This window comes from Ranitomeya variabilis, chromosome 1 (assembly GCF_051348905.1).
Source record: "Ranitomeya variabilis isolate aRanVar5 chromosome 1, aRanVar5.hap1, whole genome shotgun sequence".
NCBI lineage: Eukaryota > Metazoa > Chordata > Amphibia > Anura > Dendrobatidae > Ranitomeya > Ranitomeya variabilis.
The window spans coordinates 545,008,040-545,034,720 of NC_135232.1; the positions used below are offsets into that span (position 1 = coordinate 545,008,040).

At 43.4% G+C, this 26,681-nt stretch overlaps 1 long non-coding RNA gene across 1 annotated transcript; it reads right to left on the reverse strand.

The window, feature by feature from the left end:
* Positions 1 to 8,511: 8,511 nt before the first annotated feature.
* Positions 8,512 to 12,168, reverse strand: LOC143766981 (uncharacterized). Its single transcript, XR_013213672.1, has 2 exons — positions 11,905 to 12,168; positions 8,512 to 9,279 (listed from the first exon to the last, which is right to left on the reverse strand). It is a non-coding gene; the product is annotated as an uncharacterized LOC143766981 (long non-coding RNA).
* Between the last annotated feature and the right edge of the window lie 14,513 nt (positions 12,169 to 26,681).

The following is a 26,681-nucleotide window of genomic DNA, read 5'->3' on the forward strand; positions in this document are numbered from 1 at the left end:
CATACAACATACACCATACAACATGCACCATACAACATACAGCATACACCATACAACATGCACCATGCAACATACACCATACAACATACACCACACAACATGCACCATGCAACATACACCATACAATATGCACCATACAACATGCACCATGCAACATACAACATACAACATACAGCATGCAACATACAACATACACCATACACCAAACAACATGCACCATGCAACATACAACATACACCATACAACATGCACCGTGCAACATACAACATACACCATACAACACACAACATGCAACATGCACCATGCAACATACAACATACACCATACAACATGCACCATACAACATGCACCATGCAACATGCAACATGCACCATACAACATTCACCATGCAACATGCAGCATGAACCATGCAATATGCACCATACACCATACAACATACACCAAACAACATGCAACATGCAACATACATCATGCAACATACACCATACAACATACACCATACAACATGCACCATGCAACATACAACATACACCATACAAGATGCACCATGCAACATACAACATACACCATGCAACACACAACATACACCATGCAATATGCACCATGCAACATACAACATACACCATACAACATGCACCATACAACACACAACATGCAACATACAACATGCACCATACAGCATGCACCATACAACATGCACCATACAACATACAACATGCACCATACAACATGCAGCATACAACATACACCATACAACATGCACCATGCAACATACACCATACAACATACACAATACAACATGCGACATACACCATACAACATGCACCATACAACATACACCATCCAACATGCACCATGCAACATACAACATACACCATACAACATGCACAATACAACATGCAACATACACCATACAACATGCACCATACAACATGCACCATGCACCATACAACATGCACCATGCAACATACAACATACACCATACATCATGCACCATGCAACATACACCATACACCAAACAACATGCACCATGCAACATACAACATACACCATACAACACTCAGCATACACCATGCAACATGCACCATGCCACATACAACATACAACATACACCATACAACATACACCATACAACATGCACCATGCAACATACACCATACAACATGCGCCATGCAACACACAACATACACCATACACCAAACAACATACACCATGCAACACACAACATACACCATGCAATATGCACCATGCAACATACAACATACACCATACACCATGCTCCATACAACATTCAATATGCACCATGCACCATACACAATGCACCATACAACATGCACAATATAACCTACACCATACAACATGCACCATGCAACATACACCATACACCATGCAACATACACCTTACAATATGCACCATGCAACATACATCATACAACATGCACCATGCACTATGCAACATACACCATACGACATACACCATACAACATACACCATACAACATGCACCATGCAACATACAACATACACCATACAACATGCACCATACAACATACACCATACAACATATACCATACGATATGCACCATGCAACATACAACATGCACCATGCACCATACAACATACACTATACAACATGCACCATACAACATACACCATACAACAAACATGATACAACATGCACCATGCAACATACAACATACACCATGCATCATACAACATACAACATGCAGCATGCAACATACATTATGCAACATGCACCATGCAACGTGTACCATACAACCTACATCATACAACATGCATCGTGCAACATACACCATACACCATACAACATGCACCATGCAACATACAACATACACCATACAACATACAACATGCACCATACAACATGCACCATACAATATGCACCATACACCATACAACATACACCATATAACATGCACCATGCAACATACACCATACAACATACACAATACAACATGCAACTTACACCATACAACATGCACCATGCAACATACAAGGTACACTATAAAACATGCACCATGCAACATACAACATACACCATACACCAAACAACATGCACCGTGCAACCTACAACACACCATACAACACACAACATACACCATGCAACATGCACCATGCAACATACAACATACAACATGCACCATGCAACATACACCATGCACCATACAACATGCACCATATAACCTACACCATACAACATGCAACATGCACCATACAACATTCACCATGCAACATGCAGCATGAACCATGCAACATGCACCATACACCATACAACATACACCAAACAACATGCAACATACATCATGCAACGTACACCATACAACATACACCATACTACATACACCATAAAACATACACCTTACAACATGCACCATGCAACATACAACATACACCATACAACATTCAACATACAACATGCACCATTTAACATACACCATACAACATGCACCATACAACATACACCATACAACATGCACCATACTACATACACCATAAAGCATACACCATAAAACATGCACCATGCAACATACAACATACACCATACAACATTCAACATACAACATGCACCATTTAACATACACCATACAACATGCACCATACAACACGCACCATACAACATACGCCATACAACATGCACCATGCACCATACAACATACAGCATACACCATACAACATGCACCATGCAACCTACAACATACACCATACAACATGCACCATGCAACATACAACATACACCATACAACATACACCATACAACATGCACCATACAACATGCACCATACAACATACACCATACAACATGCACCATGCAACATACAACATTCACCATACAACATGCACAATGCAACATACAACATACACCATACACCAAACAACATACACCATACAACACACAACATACACCATGCAACATGCACCATGCAACATAGAACATGCACCATACAACATACAACATGCACCATGCAGTATACACCATGCAACATACAACATACACCATACAACATACACCATACACCAAACAACATGCAACATACATCATGCAACATACACCATACAACATGCACCATACAACATGCACCATATAACCTACACCATACAACATGCAACATGTACCATACAACATACACCATGCAACATGCAGCATGCACCATGCAACATACAACATACACCATACAACATACACCATACACCAAACAACATGCAACATACATCATGCAACATGCACCATACCACATACACCATAAAACATACACCATACAACATGCATCATGCACCATACAACATGCAGCATACACCATACAAGATGCACCATGCAACATACACCATAAAACATGCACCATATAACACAACATGCACCATACAACACGCACCATACAACATACACCATACAACATGCACCATACAACATACAGCATACAACATGCAACATACAACATACACCATACAACATACACCAAACAACATGCAACATACATCATGCAACATGCACCATACCACATACACCATAAAACATACACCATACAACATGCATCATGCACCATACAACATACAGCATACACCATACAAGATGCACCATGCAACATACACCATAAAACATGCACCATATAACACAACATGCACCATACAACACGCACCATACAACATACACCATACAACATGCACCATACAACATACAGCATACACCATACAACATGCACCATGCAACATACACCATACAACATACACCACACAACATGCACCATGCAACATACACCATACAATATGCACCATACAACATGCACCATGCAACATACAACATACACCATACAACATACAGCATGCACCATGCAACATACAACATACACCATACACCAAACAACATGCACCATGCAACATACAACATACACCATACAACATGCAACGTGCAACATACAACATACACCATACAACACACAACATACACCATGCAACATGCACCATGCAACATACAACATACACCATACAACATGCACCATACAACATGCACCATGCAACATACACCATGCACCATACAACATGCACCATATAACCTACACCATACAACATGCAACATGCACCATACAACATACACCATGCAACATGCAGCATGAACCATGCAATATGCACCATACACCATACAACATACAACATACACCAAACAACATGCAACATGCAACATACATCATGCAACATACACCATACAACATACACCATACAACATGCACCATGCAACATACAACATACACCATACAACATGCACCATGCAACATACAACATACACCATGCAACACACAACATACACCATGCAATATGCACCATGCAACATACAACATACACCATACAACATGCACCATACAACACACAACATGCAACATACAACATGCACCATACAGCATGCACCATACAACATACAACATGCACCATACAACATGCAGCATACAACATACACCATACAACATGCACCATGCAACATACACCATACAACATACACAATACAACATGCACCATGCGACATACACCATACAACATGCACCATACAACATACACCATACAACATGAACCATGCAACATACAACATACACCATACAACATGCACAATACAACATGCAACATAAACCATACAACATGCACCATACAACATGCACCATACAACATGCACCATGCACCATACAACATGCACCATGCAACATACAACATACACCATACATCATGCACCATGCAACATACAACATACACCATACACCAAACAACATGCACCATGCAACATACAACATACACCATACAACACTCAGCATACACCATGCAACATGCACCATGCCACATACAACATACACCATACAACATACAACATACACCATACAACATACACCATACAACATGCACCATACAACATACACCATACACCAAACAACATGCACCATGCAACATACAACATACACCATGCAACACACAACATACACCATGCAATATGCACCATGCAATATGCACCATGCAACATACAACATACACCATGCACCATACAACATTCAATATGCACCATGCACCATGCACCATACACCATGCACCATACAACATGCACAATATAACCTACACCATACAACATGCACCATGCAACATACACCATACACCATGCAACATACACCTTACAACATGCACCATGCAAAATACATCATACAACATGCACCATGCAACATACACTATACGACATACACCATACAACTTACACCATACAACATGCACCATGCAACATACAACTTACACCATACAACATGCACCATGCAACATACAAGGTACACTATAAAACATGCACCATGCAACATACACCATACACCAAACAACATGCACCGTGCAACCTACAACACACCATACAACACACAACATACACCATGCAACATGCACCATGCAACATACAACATACACCATACAACATGCACCATACAACATGCACCATACAACATACAACATGCACCATGCAACATACACCATGCACCATACAACATGCACCATATAACCTACACCATACAACATGCACCATACAACATTCACCATGCAACATGCAGCATGAACCATGCAACATGCACCATACACCATACAACATACACCAAACAACATGCAACATGCACCATGCAACATACACCATAAAACATGCACCATATAACACAACATGCACCATACAACACGCACCATACAACATACACCATACAACATGCACCATACAACATACAGTATACACCATACAACATGCACCATGCAACATACACCATACAACATACACCACACAACATGCACCATGCAACATACACCATACAATATGCACCATACAACATGCACCATGCAACATACAACATACAACATACAGCATGCAACATACAACATACACCATACACCAAACAACATGCACCATGCAACATACAACATACACCATACAACATGCACCGTGCAACATACAACATACACCATACAACACACAACATACACCATGCAACATGCACCATGCACCATGCAACATACAACATACACCATACAACATGCACCATACAACATACAACATGCACCATGCAACATACACCATGCACCATACAACATGCACCATATAACCTACACCATACAACATGCAACATGCACCATACAACATTCACCATGCAACATGCAGCATGAACCATGCAATATGCACCATACACCATACAACATACAACATACACCAAACAACATGCAACATGCAACATACATCATGCAACATACACCATACAACATACACCATACAACATGCAACATGCAACATACAACATACACCATACAACATGCACCATGCAACATACAACATACACCATACAACACACAACATACACCATGCAACATGCACCATGCAACATACAACATACACCATACAACATGCACCATACAACATGCACCATGCAACATACACCATGCACCATACAACATGCACCATATAACCTACACCATACAACATGCAACATGCACCATACAACATTCACCATGCAACATGCAGCATGAACCATGCAATATGCACCATACACCATACAACATACACCAAACAACATGCAACATGCAACATACATCATGCAACATACACCATACAACATACACCATACAACATGCACCATGCAACATACAACATACACCATACAAGATGCACCATGCAACATACAACATACACCATGTAACACACAACATACACCATGCAATATGCACCATGCAACATACAACATACACCATACAACATGCACCATACAACACACAACATGCAACATACAACATGCACCATACAGCATGCACCATACAACATGCACCATACAACATACAACATGCACCATACAACATGCAGCATACAACATACACCATACAACATGCACCATGCAACTTACACCATACAACATACACAATACAACATGCACCATGCGACATACACCATACAACATGCACCATACAACATACACCATCCAACATGCACCATGCAACATACAACATACACCATACAACATGCACACTACAACATGCAACATACACCATACAACATGCACCATACAACATGCACCATGCACCATACAACATGCACCATGCAACATACAACATACACCATACATCATGCACCATGCAACATACACCATACACCAAACAACATGCACCATGCAACATACAACATACACCATACAACACTCAGCATACACCATGCCACATACAACATACAACATACACCATACAACATACACCATACAACATGCACCATGCAACATACACCATACAACATGCACCATGCAACACACAACATACACCATACACCAAACAACATGCACCATGCAACATACACCATGCAACACACAACATACACCATGCAATATGCACCATGCAACATACAACATACACCATACACCATGCTCCATACAACATTCAATATGCACCATGCACCATACACAATGCACCATACAACATGCACAATATAACCTACACCATACAACATGCACCATGCAACATACACCATACACCATGCAACATACACCTTACAACATGCACCATGCAACATACACCATACAACATGCACCATGCAACATACAACATACACCATACAACATGCACCATACAACATACACCATACAACATATACCATACGATATGCACCATGCAACATACAACATGCACCATGCACCATACAACAGACTGTGGAGACCTGGGTGTCGTAACCAGTGCCTTCCCCCCTCCCATCAATCCCGCAATGAAACACACACAGTCCTAGGTGGGTTGAACAGGTCGGTCACAGTTTATTAATTAAATAAGCAGAGAAAGGCAATTACATATCGTAACGGGCGCTCGCGCTGAGCTCCTGTCCGTGATCGACAGGGTAATTGGCCCAACGAGCGGTTACGACCTTTGCCCTCCTCCGCTTCTTCCGCTGTGACTTAATAAAGGTTACTATGGTTAGTTATATCACATACGTATATACATTTTTTTTTTTTTTTTTATATATATAAAATATTATAATAGCATTTACAAATTTACCTCATCCCTCGGGTTAGTATCATCATTAGCCTTTAAAAGGGGAGGGAGGGTGGGACAACAGCTTCCAGGCGTCCGCCGGGAGGAAAAGAGGAAGTTCCCGGCCGGACGCCTAGCTTTAACCCCTGTAGGAGTGGCTGTAGGACCCCACCCCTCTAGTGACCACTGGCTGGCTGGGGGTCTTCCGGTTAGTGCATCACTAAGGGGGAGTGATGCAAGGGGGGTTATCTAGGAGCTCCCCCCCTCCCCTCTAGTGACCACCAGCCGGCCGGGGGTCTTCCCATTAGTGCATCACCATGGGGGAGTGATGCCAGGGGGGACTGGCACTGACATCATTTAATGCTGCTCTATCTAGGTGCTCCCCAGTCAGAGACGCGCACCTTATACAGTACCGCGTCTGCCAGACTGTGGAGACCTGGGTGTCGTAACCAGTGCCTTCCCCCTCCCATCAATCCCGCAATGAAACACACACAGTCCTAGGTGGGTTGAACAGGTCGGTCACAGTTTATTAATTAAATAAGCAGAGAAAGGCAATTACATATCGTAACGGGCGCTCGCGCTGAGCTCCTGTCCGTGATCGACAGGGTAATTGGCCCAACGAGCGGTTACGACCTTTGCCCTCCTCCGCTTCTTCCGCCATGGAGGATCCCGTGTATTATCTACACGGGACTCCGACCCCACCCAACACTTTTGGGGCCTGTTCAACCCCATCCTGTAAACCCAACCAACAAAAAATTATCGAGGCCAATGTCTGTCAGGTGAACTCCGTCCGGTCTTAATTGTGGCGTGTTGTCCCCTTGTAGCGGGTGGTGACGAATCACAATACCGCCTCCTCCTCTCACATATTTTCCGTTCCGAGCATTGAATTTACCCCTTGTTCACTCTATGGCTTTTTTATCTCTTGCGCCGCGCCATGCGGCCCGTGGTGTTATCTCCGACCACACCAGTATCATGTTCCTGAACAGACAGCTGACCCGTTCCATATCCGTTGTCACCCATTTGTACAATTCGGCCACCTTTTGTTTGCCAAGGTCATTGCCACCCGGGTGTAACACCATTATCCCAGGGCGTTTCGCCCTCCTTGCCATGCCAACCATCTCCTTGAACACCTGTTTCCACCGAAGGCCTCTGTTCCACCTCCAGTTAACTTTTATGCCCGGGAGGTGAAGATTTGTTCCTCCTGGCCGCAGTTTGGCCCTCTTTTCGGCCCAGTATACGTAGGAATCTCCTACACCCCAAACTTCAACCTCTGTAAGAGACAACACATGTTAATTAAGCAGGTCGGGTGTTATGTATCTGGCGAAGCCTGCGGACTTCCAACGCCCCATTCTCTGCACTTCGGCCTCTGACACTCCTGCCTTAGCTGCCTCTATGGCCGCCCCTATCCGGAACTAATGTGTTCCGTACTCCTTTGGATTTGCGCCGTGTTTTTTTTTTTTTTTTTTTTTTTTTTTTTTTTATGCATAGCTTGAACATTGCCTGGAATTGGTACTTGGTTAAAGGGGACCCGTCTGTATGCGTGAAGAAAAATCTACTCGCGTGTCTTATTGCGGCGTATGTTTTAACCATTTTTAACGGGCAAGGTGGGTCCTCTGTAGAGTTAACCAGGACCCATGTGCCCCTACCGGTGGGATCGCATTTGGATTTTCTAACCCTGATCCGCAGGGCGTCGCTGCATATAACTATGTCCTCGTTAATTAGGCCTCCTTCCCATGCGTTTTTTTTTTTTTTTTTTTTTTTTGGCCGCGGTAGCGATTAGCTGTTACGCAGTGCTCCGAAAAGACGGTCACAACAGCTGCCGATATGAGGGCTACCTCATATTGCGATGAGCAGACTGAAGGGGATATCGCAATCAGGTCCTGCAGTAGTCCCAGAGAAATGGGGCGGCAACATTCTTGGCTTGGCTGAAGCCTTTTCCAACCTTTTATGGCTTGTCTTATGCAGAAGGATTTAGTTACCTCTACCCATCCCAATAATTGAAAGAAAATACCAGCCCTGATAAATTTGCGTTGTGCCGAGGTGCCCGACGCCCCGCCTTCTCTCAACCGTAATAGAACATCAGTTGTCACCTCGCTTCGTGCTCCGTCGCTTTCGCCGACTGGCCTACCCTGAATTAGTGAGCACCACTCCTCCCAAGCCTTACCATACACCTGCCAGGTAGCTGGCGAAACGGAGGCCCGTATTAAGGGCATCAATGATTGGCCACTGGGTCCCTCAGGGACCGTGGACACCGAATACCCCAGGTTTGCGCGTTGGGCTGCTGGATTCTGAAAGCCTGCCAATTGGAAACTAACAGTGGGTTAATGATATTCTCATCTACTTCCGCCACCGCGGTGGCTCTACACCAAATATTGTTTTCTAGGCATATCAGCGCTAGCTGGCGCAAAAGAGCGAGTATGTCTAAGAGAAAAAGGGGCTTTATTACTTTCTAGGTAGCACTATGAAGGAATTATTCCTTTCTACAGAGTACTAGTATTATTATTATTAGCATTCTCTATCCAACACCCTGTCTGTGTACCACTTTTTGTAGGGAAAAAGTTTATCATAGTATTAACACAATTTTTGAAGTATTGAATAAGATATGCGATTTAATCTCTTCGCTGTTTTCTCGTTTTTTGTTTGGAAACGAATGTTCATGTTTCTCAACTGATCGGCCCATATCTCCATTGCTGCTACTACCGCAAACAATTCCCATAGGGCCGGGTCTTGCCCCCACTTTGTTGTCGTCCATTTCTCTGGCCAACCAAATTTGCACCATTGGTTATTATAGACTGCAAACCCTCGTTTTTGTTCCACCCTATTGTCAGCCCTAATTCCTTGCTCGCGGTCTCTCTAGCCCTGACGCACATGCGTGCATTTGCTGTAGGGGTTACCTTGCTTACTTAGCCAAAGCCTTTCAACATTTGCTGGGTTGTATTTTATCCCCTGGTAAGCGGAAAACCATTGAAGTGGTATCTATTTCGATGCCCAAAAGGGGCAACACCTTACATGGTCCCTCCGTTTTCTCCGGTGACATTGGCATTCCGAATTTGTGTGAGATAGTTTTGAATTTTTCTAGTCACTCGGAGCAGAGATTAGAATTTCTGGGGCTGACGAACAGGAAATTGTCGAGGTAGTGAATTAGGGATTTACTGCCCGTTTTGTACCCAACCTATAAAGGTGCTGAATAGCTCAAACTAGTGACATGAAATGGAAACATCCCATTGGAAGGCACATGTCAAAGTAATAGAGCTAGTCCTCTTTGCAGCCCAGAAGGTGGAAACATTCGGGGTGCCCGGGTAATAAACGGAATGCCGATTCAATGTCGGATTTGGCTAGGGTCCGGCTGCCCGGACTAACTATACCGCCTTATCAAAAGACGCGTATGAGACGGAAGCTTCTTCTGGGAAAATTGCGTCGTTAACCGAATCGCCCTTTGGGTGAGCTTATAGATGATGGATTAGGCGGTATTTACCGGGTTCCTTATTTGGTATAATTTGTTTTGTTTTTTTTTTAAAGTATGTGGAGGAATTCGCGAGCCGATTTTATGTTATCGGATAAGGTTGGTGTTCTTGTTACCCTAAAGGGAATAAAAAACCCGTTGGAGCCCCCCAGCGGAGCATGAATTTGCACGGCGCCAATTATTCATGGTTAATCAGCTTTTTTGATCTCTCCCTATCGAAACCCCTATCGAAAGATTATTTGGGGCTAGGACTCTAAACTTTACTATTCCGTAAACCAAGAGCTTAACCACTCAGCCACCAGCTTAACTGGTCCACTTTTCCTTTTGACTTAGATAATTGTAAGATTCACTCCTTTACCGCTGAAGTTAGCTCCATTTCTTTTAAGTTAACCCCTTAGTGTAACCTTTCCTTGTTACCCTTGGAACACTCACCGCTGTGTGATTCTGGACGAGTGTACTCCGATCCTGGAGGAACCCCCGCAGATGTTGACGGGGTGATGTCGCAGGATGGGGAAACTCTGGCTCCCGCTGCAGCGAGGGACTGGCCGATGTGCTGGCCAATGCACTGAGTATCGTGCGTTGGAGCCTGATTACAACCACATAGTGGCGGATTAACGGCTCTTTCTTCCGTGACTGCGTGGCAGTTGTGGCTGGAAGCCGCGGGGGATTGTTCTTCCCGGCTGAAAGCCCTAGAGAGTGCCGTAATTTTAGAAAATTTGTCCCGTGCATGGAGCCTCCTATCCGGGCTCTGCGATACCTCGGACCCCTCAGATGCTGATGACAGCCCTTCTGAGGCCCGGGATCTACGGCGGCTCCTATGGGAGCTTTTAGAGGGGTAGCGCGAATGGTGACGGGAGTTTATCGGAGGAAGATTGGGAGGATGTTTTGGCGTCTCCGCCTTCGTCCGCCGTTGCTTCGCGGTGTAATGGGGGGAGGGGATTCTAACATTGGGGGGGGGGGGTTAGGAGGTAACCGTATTCTATCCCGTTGCTGGAATTTGACAGGGCAGCGGTAAACGTATACTGTTTATTAGGATTTTGGGCAGTGGGGGGAGGTGTAAATATGTCCGTGTTTGGTGCGTTTACTGATCTTTCGCAGTGATTCCCGCTGTGCAGCTGTTGAGCGCCTTGCTCGGTTCTTTTGGACCGAACAATGCGCTCTTCAGCTGTGCTGTAACCTCCACGGCCTGACCCCTGATACCCCCGAGCAGGCATCAGTGCTGCGTCTGCCGGGGGTAGTCTGGAGGTAAGGCCAGGTAAACAATCAGCGCGCTGATCGGTCTGGTGCGACCGATCAGCGCGCTCTGGAGACCGTGTGGCGGTAATGCCAGTCTCCAGGCTACTCCTGCGGGCGGCATATATGTGCCCGCAGGGAAGGTAATGGAGGACTGGCTAGCTAGCGCTGTTTTCAGCGCTTTGATGCGGTGACCGGAAGTCTGTGGGCGGGGACCGGAAGTAAGTGGGCGGAGCTTGCTCGGAGCGAAGGACCGAGCACGAGGAGGGAGCCGGACGTCGCCGGCAGCTGCAAGGCGGCGAGGCCGCCCCCTCCCCGACCTGGAGCCGCTCTGGGGCGCGGGGTAAGCGGGCGGTCCGCCCTTCCCCCTGCACCGCCCGCAGCATCACCGGAGCGGTCGGGGAATGGGGCGATGCCTCTAGCCGCCCGGCGCTGCACCCCCACGCTGCGGGGGAAAGTGGCGGCGCCGCACGCGTACCGGCACGACCCGCCGCCCCCTCCGACGGGGGACTGTGAACATTTTTACGGCGGGTGCGTCGCCCAGCCCGACCCCGCCTCCTCCGGGCAGTCGCCTGCACACCCGCAGCAGGGAGGGCCCCGGACCGCTGCGATGCCGAGAGTGGCTCCGGCGTAGGAATCCGGGCAGACCGCCGCGGAACAGAGAGGGGCACCGGCGTAGGACACTGGGCAGCTCCGCTCTCCGGACCCCCGGCACACAGCGACCCGCAGCTGGGGTGCCGGTCAGCGTCGGGGGCGAGCCGGACACGCAGGGACCTGGAGGTGCAGGGGAAATGGACGGGGTGAGGGGATTGTGAGCAGGGGGGGGAGGAGAGGGGACAGAAAGTTGAGCCCTGACCCTGGTAAAAATGGCCTGAAACCAGTGCTCACCTTTCTGTGCTGCTCCCTTCAGCAGGGCCTCAACCAGGGGGTCTGACATTATTGCAGGAGTACAACAGCTTCCAGGCGTCCGCCGGGAGGAAAAGAGGAAGTTCCCGGCCGGACGCCTAGCTTTAACCCCTGTAGGAGTGGCCGTAGGACCCCACCCCTCTAGTGACCACTGGCCGGCTGGGGGTCTTCCGGTTAGTGCATCACTAAGGGGGAGTGATGCAAGGGGGGTTATCTAGGAGCTCCCCCCCCTCCCCTCTAGTGACCACCAGCCGGCCGGGGGTCTTCCCATTAGTGCATCACCATGGGGGAGTGATGCCAGGGGGGACTGGCACTGACATCATTTAATGCTGCTCTATCTAGGTGCTCCCCAGTCAGAGACGCGCACCTTATACAGTACCGCGTCTGCCATACACTATACAACATGCACCATACAACATACACCATACAACAAACATGATACAACATGCACCATGCAACATACAACATACACCATGCATCATACAACATACAACATGCAGCATGCAACATACATTATGCAACATGCACCATGCAACGTGTACCATACAACCTACATCATACAACATGCATCGTGCAACATACACCATACACCATACAACATGCACCATGCAACATACAACATACACCATACAACATGCACCATACAACATACAACATGCACCATACAACATGCACCATACAATATGCACCATACACCATACAACATACACCATATAACATGCACCATGCAACATACACCATACAACATACACAATACAACATGCAACTTACACCATACAACATGCACCATGCAACATACAAGGTACACTATAAAACATGCACCATGCAACATACAACATACACCATACACCAAACAACATGCACCGTGCAACCTACAACACACCATACAACACACAACATACACCATGCAACATGCACCATGCAACATACAACATGCACCATGCAACATACACCATGCACCATACAACATGCACCATATAACCTACACCATACAACATGCAACATGCACCATACAACATTCACCATGCAACATGCAGCATGAACCATGCAACATGCACCATACACCATACAACATACACCAAACAACATGCAACATACATCATGCAACGTACACCATACAACATACACCATACTACATACACCATAAAACATACACCTTACAACATGCACCATGCAACATACAACATACACCATACAACATTCAACATACAACATGCACCATTTAACATACACCATACAACATGCACCATACAACACGCACCATACAACATACACCATACAACATGCACCATACTACATACACCATAAAGCATACACCATAAAACATGCACCATGCAACATACAACATACACCATACAACATTCAACATACAACATGCACCATTTAACATACACCATACAACATGCACCATACAACACGCACCATACAACATACGCCATACAACATGCACCATGCACCATACAACATACAGCATACACCATACAACATGCACCATGCAACCTACAACATACACCATACAACATGCACCATGCAACATACAACATACACCATACAACATACACCATACAACATGCACCATACAACATGCACCATACAACATACACCATACAACATGCACCATGCAACATACAACATTCACCATACAACATGCACAATGCAACATACAACATACACCATACACCAAACAACATGCACCATGCAACATACAACATACACCATACAACACACAACATACACCATGCAACATGCACCATGCAACATAGAACATGCACCATACAACATACAACATGCACCATGCAGCATACACCATGCAACATACAACATACACCATACAACATACACCATACACCAAACAACATGCAACATACATCATGCAACATACACCATACAACATGCACCATACAACATGCACCATATAACCTACACCATACAACATGCAACATGTACCATACAACATACACCATGCAACATGCAGCATGCACCATGTAACATACAACATACACCATACAACATACACCATACACCAAACAACATGCAACATACATCATGCAACATGCACCATACCACATACACCATAAAACATACACCATACAACATGCATCATGCACCATACAACATACAGCATACAACATACAGCATACACCATACAAGATGCACCATGCAACATACACCATAAAACATGCACCATATAACACAACATGCACCATACAACACGCACCATACAACATACACCATACAACATGCACCATACAACATACAGCATACAACATGCAACATACAACATACACCATACAACATACACCATACACCAAACAACATGCAACATACATCATGCAACATGCACCATACCACATACACCATAAAACATACACCATACAACATGCATCATGCACCATACAACATACAGCATACACCATACAAGATGCACCATGCAACATACACCATAAAACATGCACCATATAACACAACATGCACCATACAACACGCACCATACAACATACACCATACAACATGCACCATACAACATACAGCATACACCATACAACATGCACCATGCAACATACACCATACAACATACACCACACAACATGCACCATGCAACATACACCATACAATATGCACCATACAACATGCACCATGCAACATACAACATACACCATACAACATACAGCATGCACCATGCAACATACAACATACACCATACACCAAACAACATGCACCATGCAACATACAACATACACCATACAACATGCAACGTGCAACATACAACATACACCATACAACACACAACATACACCATGCAACATGCACCATGCAACATACAACATACACCATACAACATGCACCATACAACATGCACCATGCAACATACACCATGCACCATACAACATGCACCATATAACCTACACAATACAACATGCAACATGCACCATACAACATACACCATGCAACATGCAGCATGAACCATGCAATATGCACCATACACCATACAACATACAACATACACCAAACAACATGCAACATGCAACATACATCATGCAACATACACCATACAACATACACCATACAACATGCACCATGCAACATACAACATACACCATACAACATGCACCATGCAACATACAACATACACCATGCAACACACAACATACACCATGCAATATGCACCATGCAACATACAACATACACCATACAACATGCACCATACAACACACAACATGCAACATACAACATGCACCATACAGCATGCACCATACAACATGCACCATACAACATACAACATGCACCATACAACATGCAGCATACAACATACACCATACAACATGCACCATGCGACATACACCATACAACATGCACCATACAACATACACCATACAACATGAACCATGCAACATACAACATACACCATACAACATGCACAATACAACATGCAACATAAACCATACAACATGCACCATACAACATGCACCATACAACATGCACCATGCACCATACAACATGCACCATGCAACATACAACATACACCATACATCATGCACCATGCAACATACAACATACACCATACACCAAACAACATGCACCATGCAACATACAACATACACCATACAACACTCAGCATACACCATGCAACATGCACCATGCCACATACAACATACACCATACAACATACAACATACACCATACAACATACACCATACAACATGCACCATACAACATACACCATACACCAAACAACATGCACCATGCAACATACAACATACACCATACAACACTCAGCATACACCATGCAACATGCACCATGCCACATACAACATACACCATACAACATACACCATACAACATACAACATACACCATACAACATACACCATACAACATGCACCATACAACATACACCATACACCAAACAACATGCACCATGCAACATACAACATACACCATGCAACACACAACATACACCATGCAATATGCACCATGCAACATACAACATACACCATGCACCATACAACATTCAATATGCACCATGCACCATACACCATGCACCATACAACATGCACAATATAACCTACACCATACAACATGCACCATGCAACATACACCATACACCATGCAACATACACCTTACAACATGCACCATGCAAAATACATCATACAACATGCACCATGCACTATGCAACATACACTATACGACATACACCATACAACTTACACCATACAACATGCACCATGCAACATACAACATACACCATACAACATGCACCATGCAACATACAAGGTACACTATAAAACATGCACCATGCAACATGCAACATACACCATACACCAAACAACATGCACCGTGCAACCTACAACACACCATACAACACACAACATACACCATGCAACATGCACCATGCAACATACAACATACACCATACAACATGCACCATACAACATGCACCATACAACATACAACATGCACCATGCAACATACACCATGCACCATACAACATGCACCATATAACCTACACCATACAACATGCAACATGCACCATACAACATTCACCATGCAATATGCAGCATGAACCATGCAACATGCACCATACACCATACAACATACACCAAACATCATGCAACATGCAACATACATCATGCAACGTACACCATACAACATACACCATGCACCATACTACATACACCATAAAACATACACCTTACAACATGCACCATGCAACATACAACATACACCATACAACATTCAACATACAACATGCACCATTTAACATACACCATACAACATGCACCATACAACACGCACCATACAACATACACCATACAACATGCACCATACTACATACACCATAAAACATACACCATAAAATATGCACCATGCAACATACACCATACAACATTCAACATACAACATGCACCATTTAACATACACCATACAACATGCACCATACAACACGCACCATACAACATACGCCATACAACATGCACCATACAACATACAGCATACACCATACAACATGCACCATGCAACCTACAACATACACCATACAACATGCACCATGCAACATACACCATACAACATACACAGTACAACATACACCATACAACATGCACCATACAACATGCACCATACAACATACACCATACAACATGCACCATGCAACATACAACATTCACCATACAACATGCACAATGCAACATACAACATACACCATACACCAAACAACATGCACCATGCAACATACAACATACACCATACAACACACAACATACACCATGCAACATGCACCATGCAACATAGAACATGCACCATACAACATACAACATGCACCATGCAGCATACACCATGCACCATACAACATGCACCATATAACCTACACCATACAACATGCAACATGTACCATACAACATACACCATGCAACATGCAGCATGCACCATGCAACATACAACATACCCCATACAACATACACCATACACCAAACAACATGCAACATACATCATGCAACATACACCATACAACATACACCATACAACATGCACCATACCACATACACCATAAAACATACACCATACAACGTGCATCATGCACCATACAACATACAGCATACACCATACAAGATGCACCATGCAACATACACCATAAAACATGCACCGTATAACACAACATGCACCATACAACACGCACCATACAACATACACCATACAACATGCACCATACAACATACAGTATACACCATACAACATGCACCATGCAACATACACCATACAACATACACCACACAACATGCACCATGCAACATACACCATACAATATGCACCATACAACATGCACCATGCAACATACAACATACAGCATGCAACATACAACATACACCATACACCAAACAACATGCACCATGCAACATACAACATACACCATACAACATGCACCGTGCAACATACAACATACACCATACAACACACAACATACACCATGCAACATGCACCATACAACATACAACATGCACCATGCAACATACACCATGCACCATACAACATGCACCATATAACCTACACCATACAACATGCAACATGCACCATACAACATTCACCATGCAACATGCAGCATGAACCATGCAATATGCACCATACACCATACAACGTACAACATACACCAAACAACATGCAACATGCAACATACATCATGCAACATACACCATACAACATACACCATACAACATGCACCATGCAACATACAACATACACCATACAACATGCACCATGCAACATACAACATACACCATGCAACACACAACATACACCATGCAATATGCACCATGCAACATACAACATACACCATACAACATGCACCATACAACACACAACATGCAACATACAACATGCACCATACAGCATGCACCATACAACATGCACCATACAACATACAACATGCACCATACAACATGCAGCATACAACATACACCATACAACATGCACCATGCAACATACACCATACAACATACACAATACAACATGCACCATGCGACATACACCATACAACATGCACCATACAACATACACCATACAACATGCACCATGCAACATACAACATACACCATACAACATGCACAATACAACATGCAACATACACCATACAACATGCACCATACAACATGCACCATGCACCATACAACATGCACCATGCAACATACAACATACACTATACATCATGCACCATGCAACATACACCATACACCAAACAACATGCACCATGCAACATACAACATACACCATACAACACTCAGCATACACCATGCAACATGCACCATGCCACATACAACATACACCATACAACATACAACATACACCATACAACATACACCATACATCATGCACCATGCAACATACACCATACAACATGCACCATGCAACATACAACATACACCATACACCAAACAACATGCACCATGCAACATACACCATGCAACACACAACATACACCATGCAATATGCACCATGCAACATACAACATACACCATGCTCCATACAACATTCAATATGCACCATGCACCATACACCATGCACCATACAACATGCACAATATAACCTACACCATACAACATGCACCATGCAACATACACCATACACCATGCAACATACACCTTACAACATGCACCATGCAACATACATCATACAACATGCACCATGCACTATGCAACATACACCATACGACATACACCATACAACATGCACCATGCAACATACAACATACACCATACAACATGCACCATACAACATACACCATACAACATATACCATACGATATGCACCATGCAACATACAACATGCACCATGCACCATACAACATACACTATACAACATGCACCATACAACATACACCATACAACAAACATGATACAACATGCACCATGCAACATACAACATACACCATGCACCATACAACATGCAGCATGCAACATACATTATGCAACATGCACCATACAACGTGTACCATACAACCTACATCATACAACATGCATCGTGCAACATACACCATACAACATACACCATACAACATGCACCATGCAACATACAACATACACCATACAACATGCACCATACAACATACAACATGCACCATACAACATGCACCATACAACATGCACCATACACCATACAACATACACCATATAACATGCACCATGCAACATACACCATACAACATACACAATACAACATGCACCATGCAACATACACCATACAACATGCACCATGCAACATACAAGGTACACCATACAACATGCACCATGCAACATACAACATACACCAAACAACATGCACCGTGCAACCTACAACATAGGCTGGTTTCACACTTGCGTTTTTATCTGCATGCGTTTTTTAAAAAACGCATGTGTGAAAAAACGCATGTAAACGCGGTAAAACGCATGCGTTTTTTAGACGTATGCATTTTAATAGAAAAACACAAGAAAACAAGAAAAAAACTAAAAATCCTAACCCTAACCCTAACCCTACCCCTACCCCTAACCCTACCCTTATCCCTAACCCTACCCCTAACCCTAACCTGAAATGCGTGGCACTGAAATACGTTTATATACGTATATACGTATATACGTATATAAGTGCCACGATATTTCAGTGGCCACGTGTATAAGTGCCACGTATTTAAGTGCCACGTATTTAAGTGCCACGTATATAAGTGCCACGTATTTCACGTAAATGCCACGATATTTAAGTGCCACGTATTTCAGTGCCACGCATTTAAGTGCCACGTATTTACGTGCCACGATATTTCAGTGCCACGTATAACCACGTAGTTATAGTATTTACAGTACGTGGCACTTAAATACGTGGCACTGAAATATCGTGGCACTGAAAGACGTGGCACTTAAATACGTGGCACTGAAATATCGTGTCAGTGAAATACATGGCACTGAAATACATGGCACTTAAATATGTGGCACTGAAATACATGGCACTGAAATACGTGGCACTTAAATACGTGGCACTGAAATACGTGATACGTGGCACTGAAATATGTGATACGTGGCACTTAAATACGTGGCACTTAAATACGTGGCACTGAAATACGTGATACGTGGCACTTAAATATGTAGCACTGAAATACGTGATACGTGGCACTGAAATACGTGATACGTGGCACTTAAATACGTGGCACTATGACTGTCAGAAAATGTTCATTAAACGGTTAGGGGTGAGGTTAGGGGTAGAGTTAGGGTTAGGGTTTGGATCCCTTTATCACCTTGATGGGGGTGGGTGGCTTTTCAGTGTGTTTTCTGTTTTTTTTTTCTATAAAAACGCATGCGTTTTTAACGCAAACAAACGCATGTGCTTAAAAACGCATGCGTTTACATAGACAGCAATGCATTTTTTTGCCGCGAGAAAATGCATGCGTTTTTTCGCGGCAAAAAAAACGCGCAAGAAAATGCTACAGGTTGCATTTTTGAAAATGAACGCATGCAGAAAAAAACGCATGCGTTTACAAACGCGACCAAACGCGTACAAAAAAACGCATGCGTTTTCAATGTTAAATATAGGGGAAAAAACGCATGCGTTTTTTGTGCAATAAACGCTGCAGACAAAAACGCAAGTGTGAAACCAGCCTTACACCATACAACACACAACATACACCATGCAACATGCACCATGCAACATACAACATACACCATACAACATGCACCATACAACATGCACCATACAACATACAACATGCACCATGCAACATACACCATGCACCATACAACATGCACCATATAACCTACACCATACAACATGCAACATGCACCATACAACATACACCATGCAACATGCAGCATGAACCATGCAACATGCACCATACACCATACAACATACACCAAACAACATGCAACATGCAACATACATCATGCAACGTACACCATACAACATACACCATGCACCATACTACATACACCATAAAACATACACCATACAACATACACCATACAACATACAACATGCACCATTTAACATACACCATACAACATGCACCATACAACACGCACCATACAACATACACCATACAACATGCACCATACTACATACACCATAAAACATACACCATAAAACATGCACCATGCAACATACAACATACAACATTCAACATACAACATGCACCATTTAACATACACCATACAACACGCACCATACAACATACGCCATACAACATGCACCATGCACCATACAGCATACACCATACAACATGCACCATGTAACTTACAACATACACCATACAACATGCACCATGCAACATACACCATACAACATGCACCATACAACATGCACCATGCACCATACAACATGCACCATGCAACATACAACATACACCATACAACATACAGCATGCACCATGCAACATACAACATACACCATACACCAAACAACATGCACCATGCAACACGCACCATACAACATACACCATACAACATGCACCATACAACATACAACATGCACCATGCAACATACACCATACAACATATACCACACAACATGCACCATGCAACATACACCATACAATATGCACCATACAACATGCACCATGCAACATACACCATACAAATACAGCATGCACCATGCAACATACAACATACACCATACACCAAACAACATGCACCATGCAACATACAACATACACCATACAACATGCACCGTGCAACATACAACATACACCATACAACACACAACATACACCATGCAACATGCACCATGCAACATACAACATACACCATACAACATGCAACATACAACATGCACCATGCAACATACACCATGCACCATACAACATGCACCATATAACCTACACCATACAACATGCACCATACAACATACACCATGCAACATGCAGCATGAACCATGCAATATGCACCATACAGCATACAACATACGACATACACCAAACAACATGCAACATGCAACATACATCATGCAACATACACCATACAACATACACCACACAACATGCACCATGCAATATACAACATACACCATACAACATGCACCATGCAACATACAACATACACCATGCAACACACAACAAAAACCATGCAATATGCACCATGCAACATACAACATACAACATGCACCATAAAACACACAACATGCAACATACAACATGCACCATACAGCATGCACCACACAACATGCACCATACAACATGCACCATACAACATGCAGCATACAACATGCAGCATACAACATACACCACACAACATGCACCATACAACATACACCATACAACATGCACCATACAACATACACCATACAACATGCACCATGCAACATACAACATACACCATACAACATGCACAATACAACATGCAACATACACCATACAACATGCAACATACAACATGCACCATACAGCATGCACCACACAACATGCACCATACAACATACAACATGCACCATACAACATGCAGCATACAACATACACCATACAACATGCACCATACACCATACAACATACACAATACAACATGCACCATGCGACATACACCATACAACATGCACCATACAACATACACCATACAACATGCACCATGCAACATACACCATACATCATACAACATGCACCATGCAACATACAACATACACCATACAACATGCACCATGCAACATACAACATACACCATGCAACACACAACATACACCATGCAATATGCACCATGCAACATACAACATACACCATACAACAAACACCATACAACATGCACCATACAACACACAACATGCAACATACAACATGCACCATACAGCATGCACCATACAACATGCACCATACAACATACAACATGCACCATACAACATGCACCATACAACATACACCATACAACATGCACCATGCAACATACACCATACAACATACACAATACAACATGCACCATGCGACATACACCATACAACATGCACCATACAACATGCACCATACAACATGCACCATACAACATACACCATACAACATGCACCATGCAACATACAACATACACCATACAACATGCACAATACAACATGCAACATACACCATACAACATGCACCATACAACATGCACCATACAACATGCACCATGCACCATATAACATGCACCATGCAACATACAACATACACCATACATCATGCACCATGCAACATACAACATACACCATACACCAAACAACATGCACCATGCAACATACAACATACACCATACAACACTCAGCATACACCATGCAACATGCACCATGCCACATACAACATACACCATACAACATACAACATACACCATACAACATACACCATACAACATGCACCATACAACATACACCATACACCAAACAACATGCACCATGCAACATACAACATACACCATGCAACACACAACATACACCATGCAATATGCACCATGTAACATACAACATACACCATGCAATATGCACCATGCACCATACACCATGCACCATACAACATGCACAATATAACCTACACCATACAACATGCACCATGCAACATACACCATACACCATGCAACATACACCTTACAACATGCACCATGCAACATACATCATACAACATGCACCATGCACTATGCAACATACACCATACGACATACACCATACAACATACACCATACAACATGCACCATGCAACATACAACATACACCATACAACATGCACCATACAACATACACCATACAACATATACCATACGATATGCACCATGCAACATACAACATGCACCATACAACATACACTATACAACATGCACCATACAACATACACCATACAACAAACATGATACAACATGCACCATGCAACATACAACATACACCATGCACCATACAACATGCAGCATGCAACATACATTATGCAACATGCACCATGCAACGTGTACCATACAACCTACATCATACAACATGCATCGTGCAACATACACCATACACCATACAACATGCACATGCAACATACAACATACACCATACAACATGCACTATACAACATACAACATGCACCATACAACATGCAACATACAACATGCACCATACAGCATGCACCACACAACATGCACCATACAACATGCACCATACAACATGCAGCATACAACATACACCACACAACATGCACCATACAACATACACCATACAACATGCACCATACAACATACACCATACAACATGCACCATGCAACATACAACATACACCATACAACATGCACAATACAACATGCAACATACACCATACAACATGCAACATACAACATGCACCATACAGCATGCACCACACAACATGCACCATACAACATACAACATGCACCATACAACATGCAGCATACAACATACACCATACAACATGCACCATACACCATACAACATACACAATACAACATGCACCATGCGACATACACCATACAACATGCACCATACAACATACACCATACAACATGCACCATGCAACATACACCATACATCATACAACATGCACCATGCAACATACAACATACACCATACAACATGCACCATGCAACATACAACATACACCATGCAACACACAACATACACCATGCAATATG